This window comes from Pleurodeles waltl, chromosome 7 (assembly GCF_031143425.1).
Source record: "Pleurodeles waltl isolate 20211129_DDA chromosome 7, aPleWal1.hap1.20221129, whole genome shotgun sequence".
NCBI classification, from domain to species: Eukaryota; Metazoa; Chordata; class Amphibia; order Caudata; family Salamandridae; genus Pleurodeles; species Pleurodeles waltl.
Genome location: NC_090446.1, coordinates 1442680074 through 1442697015, shown reverse-complemented (window position 1 = coordinate 1442697015; position 16942 = coordinate 1442680074).

Sequence of the window (16942 nt, the reverse complement as noted above, 5' to 3'; positions counted from 1 at the left end):
CCTTTGCAAAACCCAAGACCTCCTGCTTTTCAGAAAAAACCTCAAGACATGGTTGTTCGAACAGTGACCCTCCTTGACCCCCTCCCTTGATCCCCCCCCAAGCGTCTTGAGACCCTCACGGGTAAGTAGCGCGCTCTATACATTTTTTGGATTGATTGAGAACTCAGTCATTTGTCTATTTGCATCGAATATTTTTGAACACCTTAACTAACCTCAAATTAGCATGTTGGGATTCATGCAAAACATTTTAGTGAACACGAATCTAGAAAACATCTAAACTAAGGCCTCTATCAAAATAGCAGTTGGTACCTAGAAAGGAAAAGCAAACAGACAATTACAATCAGAATTGGATAGTTACCAATCTAACGGATAAGCAAGCAGCGTCAGTCTTCGTCCTCAGGACAGAATTTCCTCAGCTTCGGGCAAAGTAGGACAAGGCAAAGGGGGTCATTACAACCCTGGCGGACGGTGTTAAAGCGGCGGTAAGACCGCAAACAGGCCGGCAGAAAAAAAAGGGAATTATGACCGTGGCGGAAACCGCCAACAAAGACAGCCACTTTAACACTCCGACCGCCACGGCGGTACAGTCAAACAGCGTGGCGGTCACCGCCAACAGACAGGCGGGAGACAAAGTACCGCCCACAGTATCACACCTTACCAATCCGCCACCTTTTCCAGGGCGGATTCACCGTGGATAAAAACACGGCGGAAATAGCCATTTCAATGGGAAAACGCTCACCTCTACACACTCCACGAGGAAGGAGGGCACCATGGAACCGGAACTCCAAATTCTCCCTGCGATAGTCTTCCTGCTCCTGTACGATAATCAACGCCGGCGCAGAAGACATTGGTGAGTACTGCACTTACGACATAGGGGAGGGGGGAGGCAAAAGTCAGGGACACACACATGCAACACCCCCACCCCCACCCAGACCCTCACCCACTACAACACACACACCAATGCATATCCAAACATAACAGTAACAACCCCCAAGCCCCCCGGAAGAATGCAAAGACAAAAGGAAATGAGTGCAACCATTGTAATGTAGCAAAATACAGTAAGCAAATATATACAGATATATATACACATTCAACAAAATATACATCACGATTAGTAGTGCAGGTATTCAATGTCCGTGGACCACTGGGCCCAAAATGCATGGGCGAGGCCCACACACACACGATACCTGAGCAAAACGGAGAGAACACTGCAGGGGCATCAGATCGAAATACAACAGGCACCTCAGGGGGAAGAGAAAGGGGGGGGGGCACTTCAGCCGGATGACAGCACCACGCCAGATCCACGAGGGGGCTCCATGCCCATTGATGTATCCTGGGGAGTGCAAAGCCACAGTCTCTCAAGTCTCTACAGTGGGTGGGTTGCACACTGTACCATCCTGGGGAGTGCAAAGCCACAGTCTCACAAGTCTCTACAGTGGGTGGTTTGCCCACTGTACCATCCTGGGGAGTGCAAAGCCACAGTCTCTCAAGTTTCTACAGTGGGTGGCTTGCCCACTGTACCATCCTGGGGAGTGCAAAGCCACAGTCTCTACAGTGGGTGGTGGTTTGCCCACTGTTCAATCCTGGGGAGTGCAAAGCCACAGTCTCTCAAGTCTCTACAGTCGGTGGGTTGCCCACTGTTCAATCCTGGGGAGTGCAAAGCCACAGTCTCTCAAGTCTCTACAGTGGGTGGGTTGCCCACTGTTCAATCCTGGGGAGTGCAAAGCCACAGTCTCTCAAGACTCTACAGTGGGTGGGTTGCTCACTGTACCATCCTGGGGAGTGCAAAGCCACAGTCTCTCAAGTGGATGACAGTTTCCACTGGTTCTGGAGGGGGACTGGTGCCCAGAGTGCTTCATCCTGTTAAGGACTGAGGTAGTGGATGCTATTCTCCACTGGTTCTGGAGGGGGACTGGTGCCCAGAGTGCTTCATCCTGTTAAGGACTGAGGTAGTGAATGCTGTTCTCCACCGGTTCTGGAGGGGGACTGGTTCCCAGAGTGCATCACTCTCCCCGTGACGGTCCCAGTTCCGTCACTGCCCCTGCCGCACATGGGCTAGCGGTGCTTGAGTTGGCGGTGCTTGCCCTGTTCAGTGGTGCTTTCCCTGTTCAGCGGTGCTTGACTTTGCAGTTTCTGACCTGTTCAGCGGTGCTTGCCATGGTGGTCTTTGCCCTGTTCAGCGGTGCTTGCCATGGCAGTCTTTGCCCTGTTCTGCGGTGCTTGCCCTGTTCAGCTGTCCTTGACTTTGCAGTTTCTGACCTGTTCAGCGGTGCTTGCCATGGCGGTCTTTGCCCTGTTCAGCAGTGCTTGACTTTGCTGTCTCTGACCTGTGCAGTTGTGTTTGCCATGGCAGTCCCTCATTGCCCAGCGGGGCTGTGGCTGCCGGGGCCCTCCTGGGCACTGACTCTGGCGGTGGTCTTCTGACCAGTGACGATGGGACTGCCCTCCTGGGCACTGACTCTGGTGGTGGTCTCCTGACCACTGACGATGGGACTGCCCTCCTGGGCACTGACACTGGCGGTGGTCTCCTGGCCAGTGACGATCGGGCTGCCGGTGGCCTCCTGGGCAGCGGGGATCATGGCGGCCTTCTCCGCCGTGTTGCTCTTCACAGACTTTGGTGCTTTCTTCTGCCCCTTCCCCACCTTGGGAGGAGTCACAGCTGAGTGGACACTCCCCCCGGGACCCTTGTGAGCGGCTTTGCGGGCTGGAGTCTTCCCCCTATCCCGTCGGGCACTGTCCAACTTCTGGTGCTTCACAGGGGGGGGACTGGCTGTGGTTTGGCTCGTGTCACACTGGCTGCCCTGGTGCCCGGTGCACTCCACATACCTCTAACAGGCACCACTGGTACCGGAGATTTTTTGGCTGAGGTGCTAGTACGGGACTTATGAATTGGAGGGGGGGTGGGAAAGAGTTCAAGGTTGCTCAGGAAAGGTTTCTTAGGAACACTGGTACGGGAAGCTGGAGGGGGTCTGGGAGTGGAGGAAGAGGAGGTGGTTGTAGGAGGTGTAACTTTTGATGATTTGGGTGCAGGTGCATGTGCTGGAGGCTGTCGTGAGGTGGATGGATGTTGGGTGTGTGTGTGCATGCGTTTGTGTACTTTGGGAGGGGGCGTCACAGACACACTGGGAGAGGACACAGGGGACGTGTAAATGGTAGTGGGGGTGGTGAGTGCAGGTGAGCGGGGAGACAACGACGAGGGGGACATAGTGGAGGCAGTGGGTGTTGCTGTGTCTGTATGTGTGTGATGCTTGTGTGAGTGCCTGTGGGATGTGTGGTGCCTATGTTTGCCTGAGCTTCCCTTGTGTGTTGACATGTGTGCAGGCTGGTCTGATGGTGTGCTTGGGATAGGCAGAGGTACAGGGGGTTGGGTCTGGGTGGAGGAAGTTGGAGGGGGGAGGCTAGAGACAGGGACAATGGCTGCCATCAGTGCTGAGGCCAGAGATTGCAGGGTTCGATGATGGGCAGACTGACCAGAATGAATGCCCTCCAGGAATGCATTAGTGTGTTGCAACTCCCTTTCTACACACTGGATGGCATTCAAAATGGAGGACTGCCCAACAGTGAGTGACCTTAGGAGGTCAATGGCCTCCTCACTGAGGGCAGCAGAGGGGACAGGGGCAGGAGCTGAGGTGCCTGGGGTGAAGGTGATGCCCACCCTCCTGGGTGAGCGGGCACGGGGGGAAGGCTGAGGGGCTGCTGGGAGGGCGGTGCTGGTAGGGGGGTGGCGGCTGTGCCTGTAGAAGTGGGGGGCACAGATTTTGCTGCCACCACAAGGGAGCTCCCATTGGAGGACGAGTCCGTGTCCCTGGTTGCTGATCCGGTGACCGCCGTGAAGCTCCCCTCGCCCTCCGACCCACTGGTGTATTCAGAGTCCGTGGTGTGGCACTCCATGGCCATGTGGGATGCAGCTCCCTCGTGCTCCGGTGCCACTGTACCTCCACCTGATGATGCTGATGCACAAAAGAAAAGGGAGAGCACAAAAGGGGGGGGGGGCGACAGAAGAAAGACAGGTTGAGTGCATGGCTTACCGCTACCGTTGGCGGACAATACAGACACAGCAGCCCCCTGCACTACGCCGCACTGTTGGGCTCTACAGATGCAATTCCTGGGATATGGCCTACATGGCTATGGTGGACATCAGCACACATAGATGACACAGGGGCATGTATACCTGTACTTGGCACTCTACAGAGGTGGGGTGGAGTGCCACATGGCCTGCATTATGGAGGGGCCTAGCCTACGGAAGTCGCCCTGGCCTAGGGAAACCCACAGCCCTCCTCCCCCACCCAAACACCTTCACTGCACGCAAAGTCTGCAGAATGATGTTGTACTCACCCCCTTGTGTCTGCTGTGAAGCCCTCAAGCACCCATCCAACTCAGGGTAGGCCACCGCCAGGATCCGGAACATCAGGGGAGTCATGGTGCGACGGGCACCCCTCCTACGTTGGGAGGCCATCCCCAGCTGAGCCTCCGCCGTCTTCTTGCTCCAGCAGCGAATGTCCTCCCATCTTTTACGGCAGTGAGTGCTCCGTCTCTGGTGGACCCCCAGGGTCCGGACGTCCTTGGCGATGGCACGCCAAATATCCTTCTTCTGTTGGGCGCTGACCTACATGACATGTACAGGGGAAGAAGATAAGTCATTACCAACTGCACCTTCGAAGTGAGTGGCCCACATCCCTGCCCTTGCTATGTGGCACATGCATTCACAGTCCTTCATGCTCGCAGAACTCTGCCCCCTTCCTTCTTACAACCAGCCCTCTCCACCCAGGCATAGTTCATACAACTTGCACCCTATGTACTCACCTGTTGGTCTGGAGGACCGTAGAGTAGCGTGTACTGGGGGAGGACCCCGTCCACGAGCTTCTCCAACTCCTGTGCAGTGAAGGCAGGGGCCCTTTCCCCAGACGCACGAGCCATTGTCTCTTCCAGCCCGAGGTCACAGCAGCACTTGCAGTATAGGTCCTCTCCTGTCCAAGATCAGGTATCGAGTGATTGAACAGATAGAAAATGGCGGTCACGTCCGCGGCGGTGACGTCCGCGGCAGTGCGTATCATCACCGCCGGCGCACTTCGTCATTGGCTCCTGGGACCCATAGGATCCAATGTTAACCAATGCAGCATTGCGCAGCGGTCTTTGACCGCCTACCACGACGGTGTACAACGCCAGCGCAGTTACCTCACATCCCATTGTCCCACTTTAGAGGTCAGGTAGCCGCCATTTCAGGGGCCCACATGGCTTCATTTTCAAATGCATCACACATACCTAGGCCTGGACTCAACACACTTACAGACAACTTTTTGGATTATGTTTCGTGTTCTGTGTAGCTGTGGGTGTATACCTCTGAGTTGCTTGACTCTGTGGTCGCTGTTGTCCTTCCTAGGCACCGTCAGCTGGGACATGTGAGGAGATGGCGGAATCCTCCGGTGTACCGACCGCTGGTGGACCTGTTGACAATGGAGGAGCGACATTTAATCATCACCTACAGGTTTGACCGTGCCAAAATCCAGGAACTGTGTACCCAGTTGGAGCCTGACCTGATGTCAGCAATCCGCCATCCCACAAGAATCCCCTCTCACGTGCAGGTGCTATCAGTGCTCCATTTCCTTGCAAGTGGGTCTTTTCAAACAACAGTGGCCATGGCATCAGGGATATCTCAGCCTATGTTTTCCAACGTGTTGTCCAGAGTGTTGCCTGCCCTGCTGAAACACATGCAGAGCTACATCGTTTTCCCTCAGGTGGAGGATTTGGCTACTGTTAAAGGTGACTTCTATGCCCTTGGACATATCCCTAACATCATAGGTGCCATTGATGGGACCAATGTAGCTCTGGTCCCCCCCCACAGGAGTGAACAGGTGTACAGGAACCAGAAGAGTTATCATTCCATGAATGTACAGATGGTATGTTTGGCAGACCAGTACATCTCCCAGGTAAATGCTATGTTCCCTGGCTCTGTGCATGACGCCTACATCCTGCGGAATAGCAGCAGCCATGTGATGGGTCAGCTCTAGAGGCACCAGGTGTGGCTATTAGGGGACTCTGGTTACCCCAACCTGTCATGGCTACTGACCCCAGTGAGGAATCCCAGGACCAGGGCAGAGGAACACTACATTGAGGCCCATGGGCGGACTAGGAGGGTGATCGAACGCACCTTCGGCCTCCTGAAGGCCAGGTTCAGGTGCCTCCATATGACAGGTGGTTCCCTATTCTACTCACCAAGGAAGGTGTGCCAGATCATCATCGCCTGCTGTATGCTTCACAATCTTGCTTTGCGATGCCAGGTGCCTTTTCTGCAGGAGGATGGTCTAGATGACGGTGTTGTGGCAGCTATGGAGCCTGTGGACAGTGATGAGGAGGAAGCAGAGGAAGAAGACATTGACAACAGGGATTCAGTCATCCAGCAATATTTCCAGTGACACACAGGTGAGAACACTTTCTTGACTACTACAAGTACTTTCACACTTCTACCTCTATCCGTCTGTCAATTTCAAGCAGTATTTGGTAACTGAGTTGTACATTTCCATTACGGTTTCACAGGTGTGGTTACCAACGTGTGTCATCTGCTTGCATCCTTCATGGACTTGTGATGTGTGACATAGGTATGTTGACATTACATTTGAGAACGGATTTTGTCACTGTCATAGCTAATACACATTTTCTAAATAATAGACTGACTCCAGGTTGTTTTGTGCTTTAAGGGTGTTTACTGAAGTGCTAAATATTGGAGGGGGAGGTAAAATGGTGAGGGGTGATGGTGGAGGAATGTCCATGGCAGAGTCCAGTCTATTAGTCTCACAGGTGCACTGCCCATAGGCAGTGGAGCTGGAGCAGTTCCAATATGGACAGGGTTACAAAGTGGGACAGTGAGATGACAATCAGGGTGGTCTCATTTCTTGGCGGGGGGTCTTGCCATCGTGCTCTGTCCTGTTCTTGAATCTCAGAGACCGCTTGCGGGGCGGTTCTCCGTCTGCAGGGGGGGGGGTGCTGGTGTGGTGGTCCTGTGGTGGGGCGTCCTGTCCACTAGCGCCGGCGGAGGTGGTGGGCAGTTCATCGTCCAGGCTAGTGTCAGGGGCCCCTTGGAGTGCCACGGTGTCCCTCATGGTGTTCTGTATGTCCTTCAGCACCCCTACGATGGTGCCCAGGGCGGAGATGATGGTTCTGAGTTCCTCCCTGAACCCCAAATACAGTTCCTCCTGCAGGCGCTGGGTCTCCTGAAACTTGGCCAGGACCGTAGCCATCGTCTCCTGGGAGTGGTGGTATGCTCCCATGATGTAGGAGAGGGCCTCGTGGAGAGTGGGTTCCCTTGGCCTTTCCGCCCCCTGTCGCACAGCAGCCCTCCCAGTTCCCCTGTGTTTCTGGGCCTCCGTCCCCTGGACCGTGTGCCCACTACCACTGCCCCCAGGTCCCTGTGGTTGTTGGGGTGGTGGGTTATCCTGGGTTCCCTGTAGTGGTGGACACACAGCTGATTGACGTGTCCTGGGGACGGACGTATGGGCCCGCTGGGTGGGTGCTGTGCTGGTGTTTCCAGAGGGTGGAAGGTCTGTGTTGGGCTGTGCCTGTGCGAGGGGAACCGACTGTCCCGAGGCCCACGATGGTCCAGGTTGGTCATCTGGATCCAGTTGGCAAGAGCTGCTCTCATCACTGTGGGCCTCTTCTGTTGGTGGGGTGGAGTTGTCTGGACCCTCCTGTCTGGTGACGTTAGGTAGTGGTCCTGCAGGGTTGTAAAAGCATGATTATCGCATGTCATGGTGTGCAATGGGTGGGTGAGCGTGTACCCCAGTGCTAGCATTCCTGTGTGGGGGCTTGTGTGATGATGGTTGGGGGGGTGTTATGGGTATGTGCAGTGGGCATGCTTTAGTGAGGGGTGTCCATGCTTTATTGTGTCATGCAGGGCTTGGTGTTGGGATGGGTGGTTTGTGTTATTAGTACATTAGTGAGGAGCTGGAGTGATGGGGGAGGGGGGAGGGTGGGGGTGTGTGATAGCATGCAGGTAGGGTGGGGGATATGATAGTTAAGATTTGACTTACCAGTGTCCATTCCTCCACCGACTCCTCCGAGGCCCTCAGGATGCATAATGGTCAAGACCTGCTCCTCCCATGTTGTTAGTTGTGGGGGTGGAGGTGGGGGTCCACCGCCACTCCGCTGAACCGCGATGTTGTGCCTGGAGACCACAAACGCACCTTCCCCGTAGGTCGTTCCACCTCTTCCTGATGTCTTCCCGATTTCTTGGGTGCTGTCCCACTGCATTGACCCTGTCGACTATTCTTCGCCATAGCTCCATCTTCCTAGCTATGGAGGTGTGCTGCACCTGTGATCCAAATAGCTGTGGCTCTACCCATACGATTTCCTCCACCATGACCCTGAGCTCCTCCTCGGAGAACCTGGGGTGTCTTTGCCGTGCCATTGGGTGGTGTAGGTGATGTGTGGGGTGGTGTATGTGGTGATGAGTGTGGTGATGTGTAGTGGTGTGGGGTGTTTTGTGCGTGGATGTTGTGTGGGTGAAGGTGTTGTGTGCCTCTGTGTGGTGGGGTTGTCTATGCTGTGCTCTCTCTCTGGCCTGCGTCAATAATTTGTGGTCATAGGGGTTTGTGGGTGATGTGGGTGTGTGTTTTATATTGTGTTGGGTGTGTGGGAGTGGTGTTTGTATGTGTATCATGTGTGTGTATTTTGAATTGTCCAATGTGGCGGTGTTTTGGAGATGTGTGTGTATTTTTGTACCGCCAATGGAATACCGCGATTGAAAGACCGCCGCGTGGATTCGTGGGTCGTGATAGCATGGGCGTGTTTCTGTTGGCGTGATGGTGGAGGATTTGTTTTCGCCAGTTTATCACTGACCTTTGGTGTGGCGGTCTTGTGTGGGTGTCTGAATTTCGGCGGATTCCGAGATGTGGGTCATAATAGCTGTGGCGGATTTCCGCGGCGGTGTACTGGCGGACTTCTGCACGGCGGTAAGCGCCTTTTACCACCAATGTTGTAATGACCCCCAAAGTCTCTTCCCTCATATGGAAGAGAAAAGATGTCAAACAAAGGATGGGTAAGGATGGTTTAGGTAATGGGCACGCAACTAAGGAAAAGTATGGCAAAAGCATTAAGGGGCTCATTCCGAGTCCGGCGGGCGGCGGGCACCGCCCGCCGGGTGGAAACCGCCCAAAGACCGCACTGCGGTCAAATGACCGCGGGGGGCAGTTTGACTTTCCCGCTGGGCCGGCGGGCGATCTCCAGAAGATCGCCCGCCGGCCCAGCGGGAAAGCCCCTGCAACGAGGAAGCCGGGTCCGAATGGAGCCGGCGGAGTTGCAGGGGTGCCACGGGTGCAGTAGAACCCGTCGCGATTTTCACTGTCTGCATAGCAGACAGTAAAAATCATGGTGGGGCCCTGTTAGGGGGCCCCTGCACTGCCCATGCCAGTGGCCTGGGCAGTGCAGGGGCCCCCAGGGGCCCCACGACACCCGTTCCCGCCATCCTATTCCTGGTGGGTTTTACTGCCAGGAACAGGCTGGCGGGAAGGGGGTCGGAATCCCCATGGCGGCGCTGCAAGCAGCGCCGCCATGGAGGATTCCCTGGGCCAGGGGAAAATCGGCGGGAAACCGCCAGTTCCCCTTTTCTGACCGCGGCTTTACCGCCACGGTCAGAATAGCCCTGGAAGCACCACCAGCCTGTTGGCGGTGCTTCCGTTGCCCTCCACCCTGGGTCGGAATGAGGGCCTAAGTCTTTAGCAAAAGTCTCTCAGTAAAAGAATGGCAAAATGTTCTCTGAAAAAGGTGGTCTATCTGGTCATATGCGCTAAAGTTCCCTTGGGTCATGCCGTTACATCAAAACTATCTAACTATTCCCTAATTCCTCATTGGATAAATTTTGGTGCATCCGTATCTCTAACCAATAACAAGGTAAGCACCTTGCTAGAATCTTCTCTAATCAGAGTTCTCATGCTTGGCAGTGTCAGGTAGGAAAATGTACACTTTGCACTCCAGTCAGTATCTTCATTGTCTTCTCATAGTGGGAATAACCTTGTATTTGTTGCGAATTACACTGTTGCAGTTAGTAAGAACATCGCCTTCAGCAAGACAGTTCTCATGAGAAAGAATTTACTACGGCTACACACACATAGCATCTGGAAAAGTACAGCTTTGTGTCCTTCAGGAAAAACAGCACATTACAAGTTAGAAAAAGGAATTCGAACATGAGGCCAGGCAGCTAAGCCCAAACCCTCGCTAAGTTAAAACTACACGTTAATAAAGCAAACCCTTAACATATAACCTTAATTATGATATACTAGTACAAATTCAAACATTAGTGCATAACATTTCATCATTAATAATCATTGTCATTAGTCATCGTGTACATTGGTAACCACTCCCCGTGGACACATTTCACTGCGTGCGTTGTTTTCTATGTTAACACATTTTCTATGCAGCTTCATCACGCGTTATATTGCAAGCTTCGTATTAATATTGCTTTGTTAAAACATACGCTCCAACAGTTCCTCCTTAGATGACTCCTGTCATCACACAAATCTTTTTCCCACAAAATTTACATCATTTAAACCTAGTCAATTCAATTTCTTCATGTATTTATTTCCCCTTTGAATTTTCCCTAAACAATTTTTCCCTTTCTTTTTCTTCCCTCCTCTTATTATTTTTCGCCTTATTCAATTTTATTCTTTTGCTAATTTTACATGCCACCCATAATCCAAATAGACAAGCAATAAAAATGAATATCCCTTTTAGTATTTTAGACAATATCCCATGCCAAATGTTGCCAAACCAATTTCCCACTGATGCTAGACCCTTTCCAACATTTTCCCAAACAACAGGTTCATTCAATTCCTTCAAATCTGCACTATCCTTAGTCAAGTTAGTAAGCATACTTCTAATTTAATTACTATTATTTGGTATGTAAGCACAACAATGACGCTCATTAAGCATTTTGCAAACTCTGCCATTTTTTCGCTAAAAGAATGTTTAACCGCTTCTGTGCCTTGGACGAGATGATCTCGTCCAAGGCTACAGTTCCCCGTGCCTTGGACGAGATCATCTCGTCCATGGCACAGGGGAACTTGGGGGCGCGCTAGCGCGCCCCCCGTGCACCCCCCTTCCCCCCCCAAGTCGGGGATGGAAGGGGAAGACCTTCCCCTTCCACCCCCGACCCCCCCCCACCCCCCCTGTGACGTCAGCGCGCGCGCGCGCGCTGATGTGTCACAGGGGCCTCCCTCGTCGCGCTGGAAGCTCTGCTTCCAGCGCGATTGAAAAAGAAATGCAAAAGCATTTCTTTTTTCAATCACTTGGGAGGCCCGGAGGGGCTTCAAAGGGAAGGAAAAGTATTTCCTTCCCTTTGAAGTCCCTCCGAGGGTTTCAAAAGCCGGATTGCTTGCAATCCGGCTTTTGAAACCCCACTAGACACCAGGGATTTTTTTTTTTTTTCTTTGAAATTGACAAAAGGGAGCGACCCCTTGGGCAAGGGTCGCTCCCAGGGGGGGCATTTTTTTTAAAAGGCCTTTTCTGCCCCCAGGGGGGGCAGAAACCTCTAGGCACCAGGGACCATTTTTTTTTTTTTTTTTTTTTGTTTCTTTTTTTTTTATTGAGGTGGGGAGCAACCCCTTAGGCAAGGGTCGCTCCCCCTTGGGGGAAAATTATATTTTGGCCATTTCTGCCCCCCTTGGGGGCAGATTGGCCTATTTTGATGAGGCCAATCTGCCCCCAAGGGGGGGTAGAAACCATTAGACACCAGGGATTTTTTTTTTTTTTTATTGTTATTGACAAAAGGGAGCGACCCCTTGGGCAAGGGTCGCTCCCAGGGGGGGCATATTTTCGGGAAGGCCTTTTCTGCCCCCCCTGGGGGCAGATCGGCCTACTATTAGGCCGATCTGCCCCCAGGGGGGGCAGAAACCTCTAGGCACCAGGGACCATTTTTTTTTTTTTTGTTTCATTTTTTTTTTATTGAGGTGGGGAGCGACCCCTTAGGCAAGGGTCGCTCCCCTTGGGGGAAAATTATATTTTGCCCATTTCTGCCCCCCCTTGGGGGCAGATTGGCCTATTTTGATGAGGCCAATCTGCCCCCAAGGGGGGTAGAAACCACTAGACACCAGGGAGTTTTTTCTTTGCGTGAATTTCACGCAAAGGGAGCGACCCCTTAGGCAAGGGTCGCTCCCTGGGGGGGAGGGCAATTTATTTTAGGCCATTTCTGCCCCCAGGGGGGGAAGAAACCTGTAGGCGCCAGGGCAAATTTTTTTTTTGGCGCCAATGTCACGCAGGGGGAGCGACCCCGTAGGCAAGGGTCGCTCCCGGGGGGGGGGGGGGGGGGGTTGGGGGGGCAAATTTATTTTAGGCCATTCCTATTATTAGGCCGAACTGCCCCCGGGGGGGGGGGGGGCAGAACACTCTAGGCGCCAGGGCAATTTTTTTTTTGTGTTTTTCTTTTTTGTTGTTTCTTTTTTTAGAGGTGGGGAGTGACCCATCAGGCAAGGGTCGCTCCCCTGGGGGGGGGGCAAATTGTATTTAGACCATTTCTGCCCCCCTGGGGCGGCAGATTGGCCAATTTTAGGTCAATCTGCCCCCAAGGGGGCAGAAACCACTAGGCACCGGGGATTTGTTTTTTGGCGCCAATGTCACGCAGGGGGAGCGACCCCGTAGGCAAGGGTCGCTCCCGGGGGGAGGGGGGGGGTTGGGGGGGCAAATTTATTTTAGGCCATTTCTGCCCCCCCGGGGGACAGATCAGCCTATTATTCGGCGGAACTGCCCCCGGGGGGGGGGGGGCAGAACACTCTAGGCGCCAGGGCAATTTTTTTTTTGTGTTTTTTTTTTTTGTTGTTTCTTTTTTTAGAGATGGGGAGCGACCCATCAGGCAAGGGTCGCTCCCCTGGGGGGGGCAAATTGTATTTAGACCATTTCTGCCCCCCTGGGGGCAGATTGGCTAATTTTAGGTCAATCTGCCCCCAAGGGGGTCGCTCCCGGGGGGGGGGTGAGGGGGGCAAATTTATTTTAGGCCATTTCTGCCCCCCCGGGGGACAGATCGGCCTATTATTAGGCCAAACTGCCCCCGGGGGGGGGGGCAGAACACTCTAGGCGCCAGGGCAATTTATTTTTTTTGGTTTTTTTTTTTTTTTGTGTTTCTTTTTTTAGAGATGGGGAGCGACCCATCAGGCAAGGGTCGCTCCCCTGGGGGGAAAAATTGTATTTAGAACAATTCTGCCCCCCTGGGGGCAGATTGGCCAATTTTAGGTCAATCTGCCCCCAAGGGGGCAGAAACCACTAGGCACCGGGGATTTGTTTTTTGGCGCCAATGTCACGCAGGGGGAGCGACCCCGTAGGCAAGGGTCGCTCCCGGGGGGGGGTGGGGGTTGGGGGGGCAAATTTATTTTAGGCCATTTCTGCCCCCCCGGGGGACAGATCGGCCTATTATTAGGCCGAACTGCCCCCGGGGGGGGGGGGGGGGCAGAACACTCTAGGCGCCAGGGCAATTTATTTTTTGTGTTTTTTTTTTTTTGTTGTTTCTTTTTTTAGAGATGGGGAGCAACCCATCAGGCAAGGGTCGCTCCCCTGGGGGGGCAAATTGTATTTAGAACATATCTGCCCCCCTGGGGGCAGATTGGCCAATTTTAGGTCAATCTGCCCCCAAGGGGGCAGAAACCACTAGGCACCGGGGATTTGTTTTTTGGCGCCAATGTCACGCAGGGGGAGCGACCCCATAGGCAAGGGTCGCTCCCGGGGGGGGGGGTGGGTGTTGGGGGGCAAATTTATTTTAGGCCATTTCTGCCCCCCCGGGGGGCAGATCGGCCTATTATTAGGCCGATCTGCCCCCGGGGGGGGGGGGGCAGAAACCTCTAGGCGCCAGGGGAATTTTTCTTTGTTTTTTTTTTTTAGAGATGGGGAGCGACCCATCAGGCAAAAGTCGCTCCCCTGGGGGACAAATTGTATTTAGGCTGAGTTTAGGTCAACCTGCCCACAAGGGGGCAGAAACCACTAGGCACCGGGGATTTGTTTTTTGGTGCCAATGTCACGCAGGGGGAGCGACCCCGTAGGCAAGGGTCGCTCCCGGCGGGGGAGGGTGGGGGGTTGGGGGGGCAAATTTATTTTAGGGCATTTCTGCCCTCCCCCCCCCCGGGGCCGGCTGAGCTACAGGCCAAACACCACAGGTAGGCACCTTGCAAAAAACACCTCTGTTTTCTGTGAAAAAATATGTTGTGTCCACTTTGTGTTTTGGGCCATTTCCTTTTGTGGGCGCTAGGCCTACCCACAGAAGTGATGTACCATTTTTATCGAGAGACTTAGGGGAACGCTGGGTGGAAGGAAATTTGTGGCTCCTCTCAGATACCAGAACTTTCTGTCACCGAAATGAGAGGAAAAAGTGTTTTTTGGGCCAAATTTAGAGGGTTGCAAAGGATTCTGGGTAACATAACCTGGTCAGAGCCCCGCAAGTCACCCCATCTTGGATTCCCCTGGGTTTCTAGTTTTCAAAAATGCACTGGTTTGCTAGGTTTCCTCAGGTGTCGGCTGAGCTACAGGCCAAAATCCACAGGTAAGCACTGCTTTTTATAAAAAAATGTGATGTGTCCACGTTGTTTTGGGCCCTTTCCTTTCGTGGGGCGCTAGTCCTACCCACACAAGTGAGGTATCATTTTTATCGGGAGACTTGGGGGAACGCTGGGTGGAAGGAAATTTGTAGCTCCTCTCAGATTCCAGAACTTTCTGCCACAGAAATGTGAGGGACATGTGTTTTTTTAGCCAAATTTTGAGGTTTGCAAAGGATTCTGGGTAACAGAACCTGGTCCGAGCCCCGCAAGTCACCCCTCCTTGGATTCCCCTAGGTCTCTAGTTTTCAGAAATGCACAGGTTTGGTAGGTTTCCCTAGGTGCCGGCTGAGCTAGAGGCCAAAATCTACAGGTAGGCACTTCGCAAAAAACACCTCTGTTTTTTTCCAAAATTTAGGATGTGTCCACGTTGCGCTTTGGGGTGTTTCCTGTCGCCGGCGCTAGGCCTACCCACGCAAGTGAGGTATCATTTTTATCGGGAGACTTGGGGGAACGCTGGGTGGAAGGAAATTTGTAGCTCCTCTCAGATTCCAGAACTTTCTGCCACAGAAATGTGAGGGACATGTGTTTTTTTTAGCCAAATTTTGAGGTTTGCAAAGGATTCTGGGTAACAGAACCTGGTCCGAGCCCCGCAAGTCACCCCTCCTTGGATTCCCCTAGGTCTCTAGTTTTCAGAAATGCACAGGTTTGGTAGGTTTCCCTAGGTGCCGGCTGAGCTAGAGGCCAAAATCTACAGGTAGGCACTGCGCAAAAAACACCTCTGTTTTTTTCCAAAATTTAGGATGTGTCCACGTTGCGCTTTGGGGTGTTTCCTGTCGCCGGCGCTAGGCCTACCCACGCAAGTGAGGTATCATTTTTATCGGGAGACTTGGGGGGAACGCTGGGTGGAAGGAAATTTGTAGCTCCTCTCAGATTCCAGAACTTTCTGCCACAGAAATGTGAGGGACATGTGTTTTTTTAGCCAAATTTTGAGGTTTGCAAAGCATTCTGGGTAACAGAACCTGGTCCGAGCCCCGCAAGTCACCCCTCCTTGGATTCCCCTAGGTCTCTAGTTTTCAGAAATGCACAGGTTTGGTAGGTTTCCCTAGGTGCCGGCTGAGCTAGAGGCCAAAATCTACAGGTAGGCACTTCGCAAAAAACACCTCTGTTTTTTTCCAAAATAAAATTTAGGATGTGTCCACGTTGCGCTTTGGGGTGTTTCCTGTCGCCGGCGCTAGGCCTACCCACGCAAGTGAGGTATCATTTTTATCGGGAGACTTGGGGGAACGCTGGGTGGAAGGAAATTTGTAGCTCCTCTCAGATTCCAGAACTTTCTGCCACAGAAATGTGAGGGACATGTGTTTTTTTAGCCAAATTTTGAGGTTTGCAAAGGATTCTGGGTAACAGAACCTGGTCCGGACACTCTAGGCGCCAGGGCAATTTATTTTTTGTGTTTTTTTTTTTTTTGTGTTTCTTTTTTTAGAGATGGGGAGCGACCCATCAGGCAAGGGTCGCTCCCCTGGGGGGGCAAATTGTATTTAGACCATTTCTGCCCCCCTGGGGGCAGATTGGCCAATTTTAGGTCAATCTGCCCCCAAGGGGGCAGAAACCACTAGGCACCGGGGATTTGTTTTTTGGCGCCAATGTCACGCAGGGGGAGCGACCCCGTAGGCAAGGGTCGCTCCCGGTGGGGGTTGGGGGGGCAAATTTATTTTAGGCCATTTCTGCCCCCCCGGGGGACAGATCGGCCTATTATTAGGCCGAACTGCCCCCGGGGGGGGGTGGCAGAACACTCTAGGCGCCAGGGCAATTTATTTTTTGTGTTTTGTTTTTTTTTGTTGTTTCTTTTTTTAGAGATGGGGAGCAACCCATCAGGCAAGGGTCGCTCCCCTGGGGGGGCAAATTGTATTTAGACCATTTCTGCCCCCCTGGGGGCAGATTGGCCAATTTTAGGTCAATCTGCCCCCAAGGGGGCAGAAACCACTAGGCACCGGGGATTTGTTTTTTGGCGCCAATGTCACGCAGGGGGAGCGACCCCGTAGGCAAGGGTCGCTCCCGGGGGGGGGGGGTGTTTGTTGGGGGGCAAATTTATTTTAGGCCATTTCTGCCCCCCCGGGGGGCAGAAACCTCTAGGCGCCAGGGGAATTTTTCTTTTTTTTCTTTGTTTTTTTTTTTTAGAGATGGGGAGCGACCCATCAGGCAAAAGTCGCCCCCCTGGGGGACAAATTGTATTTAGGCCATTTCTGCCCCCCTTGGGGGCAGATTGGCTGAGTTTAGGTCAACCTGCCCCCAAGGGGGCAGAAACCACTAGGCACCGGGGATTTGTTTTTTGGTGCCAATGTCACGCAGGGGGAGTGACCCCGTAGGCAAGGGTCGCTCCCGGCGGGGGAGGGTGGGGGTTGGGGGGGCAAATTTATTTTAGGGCATTTCTGCCCCCCCCC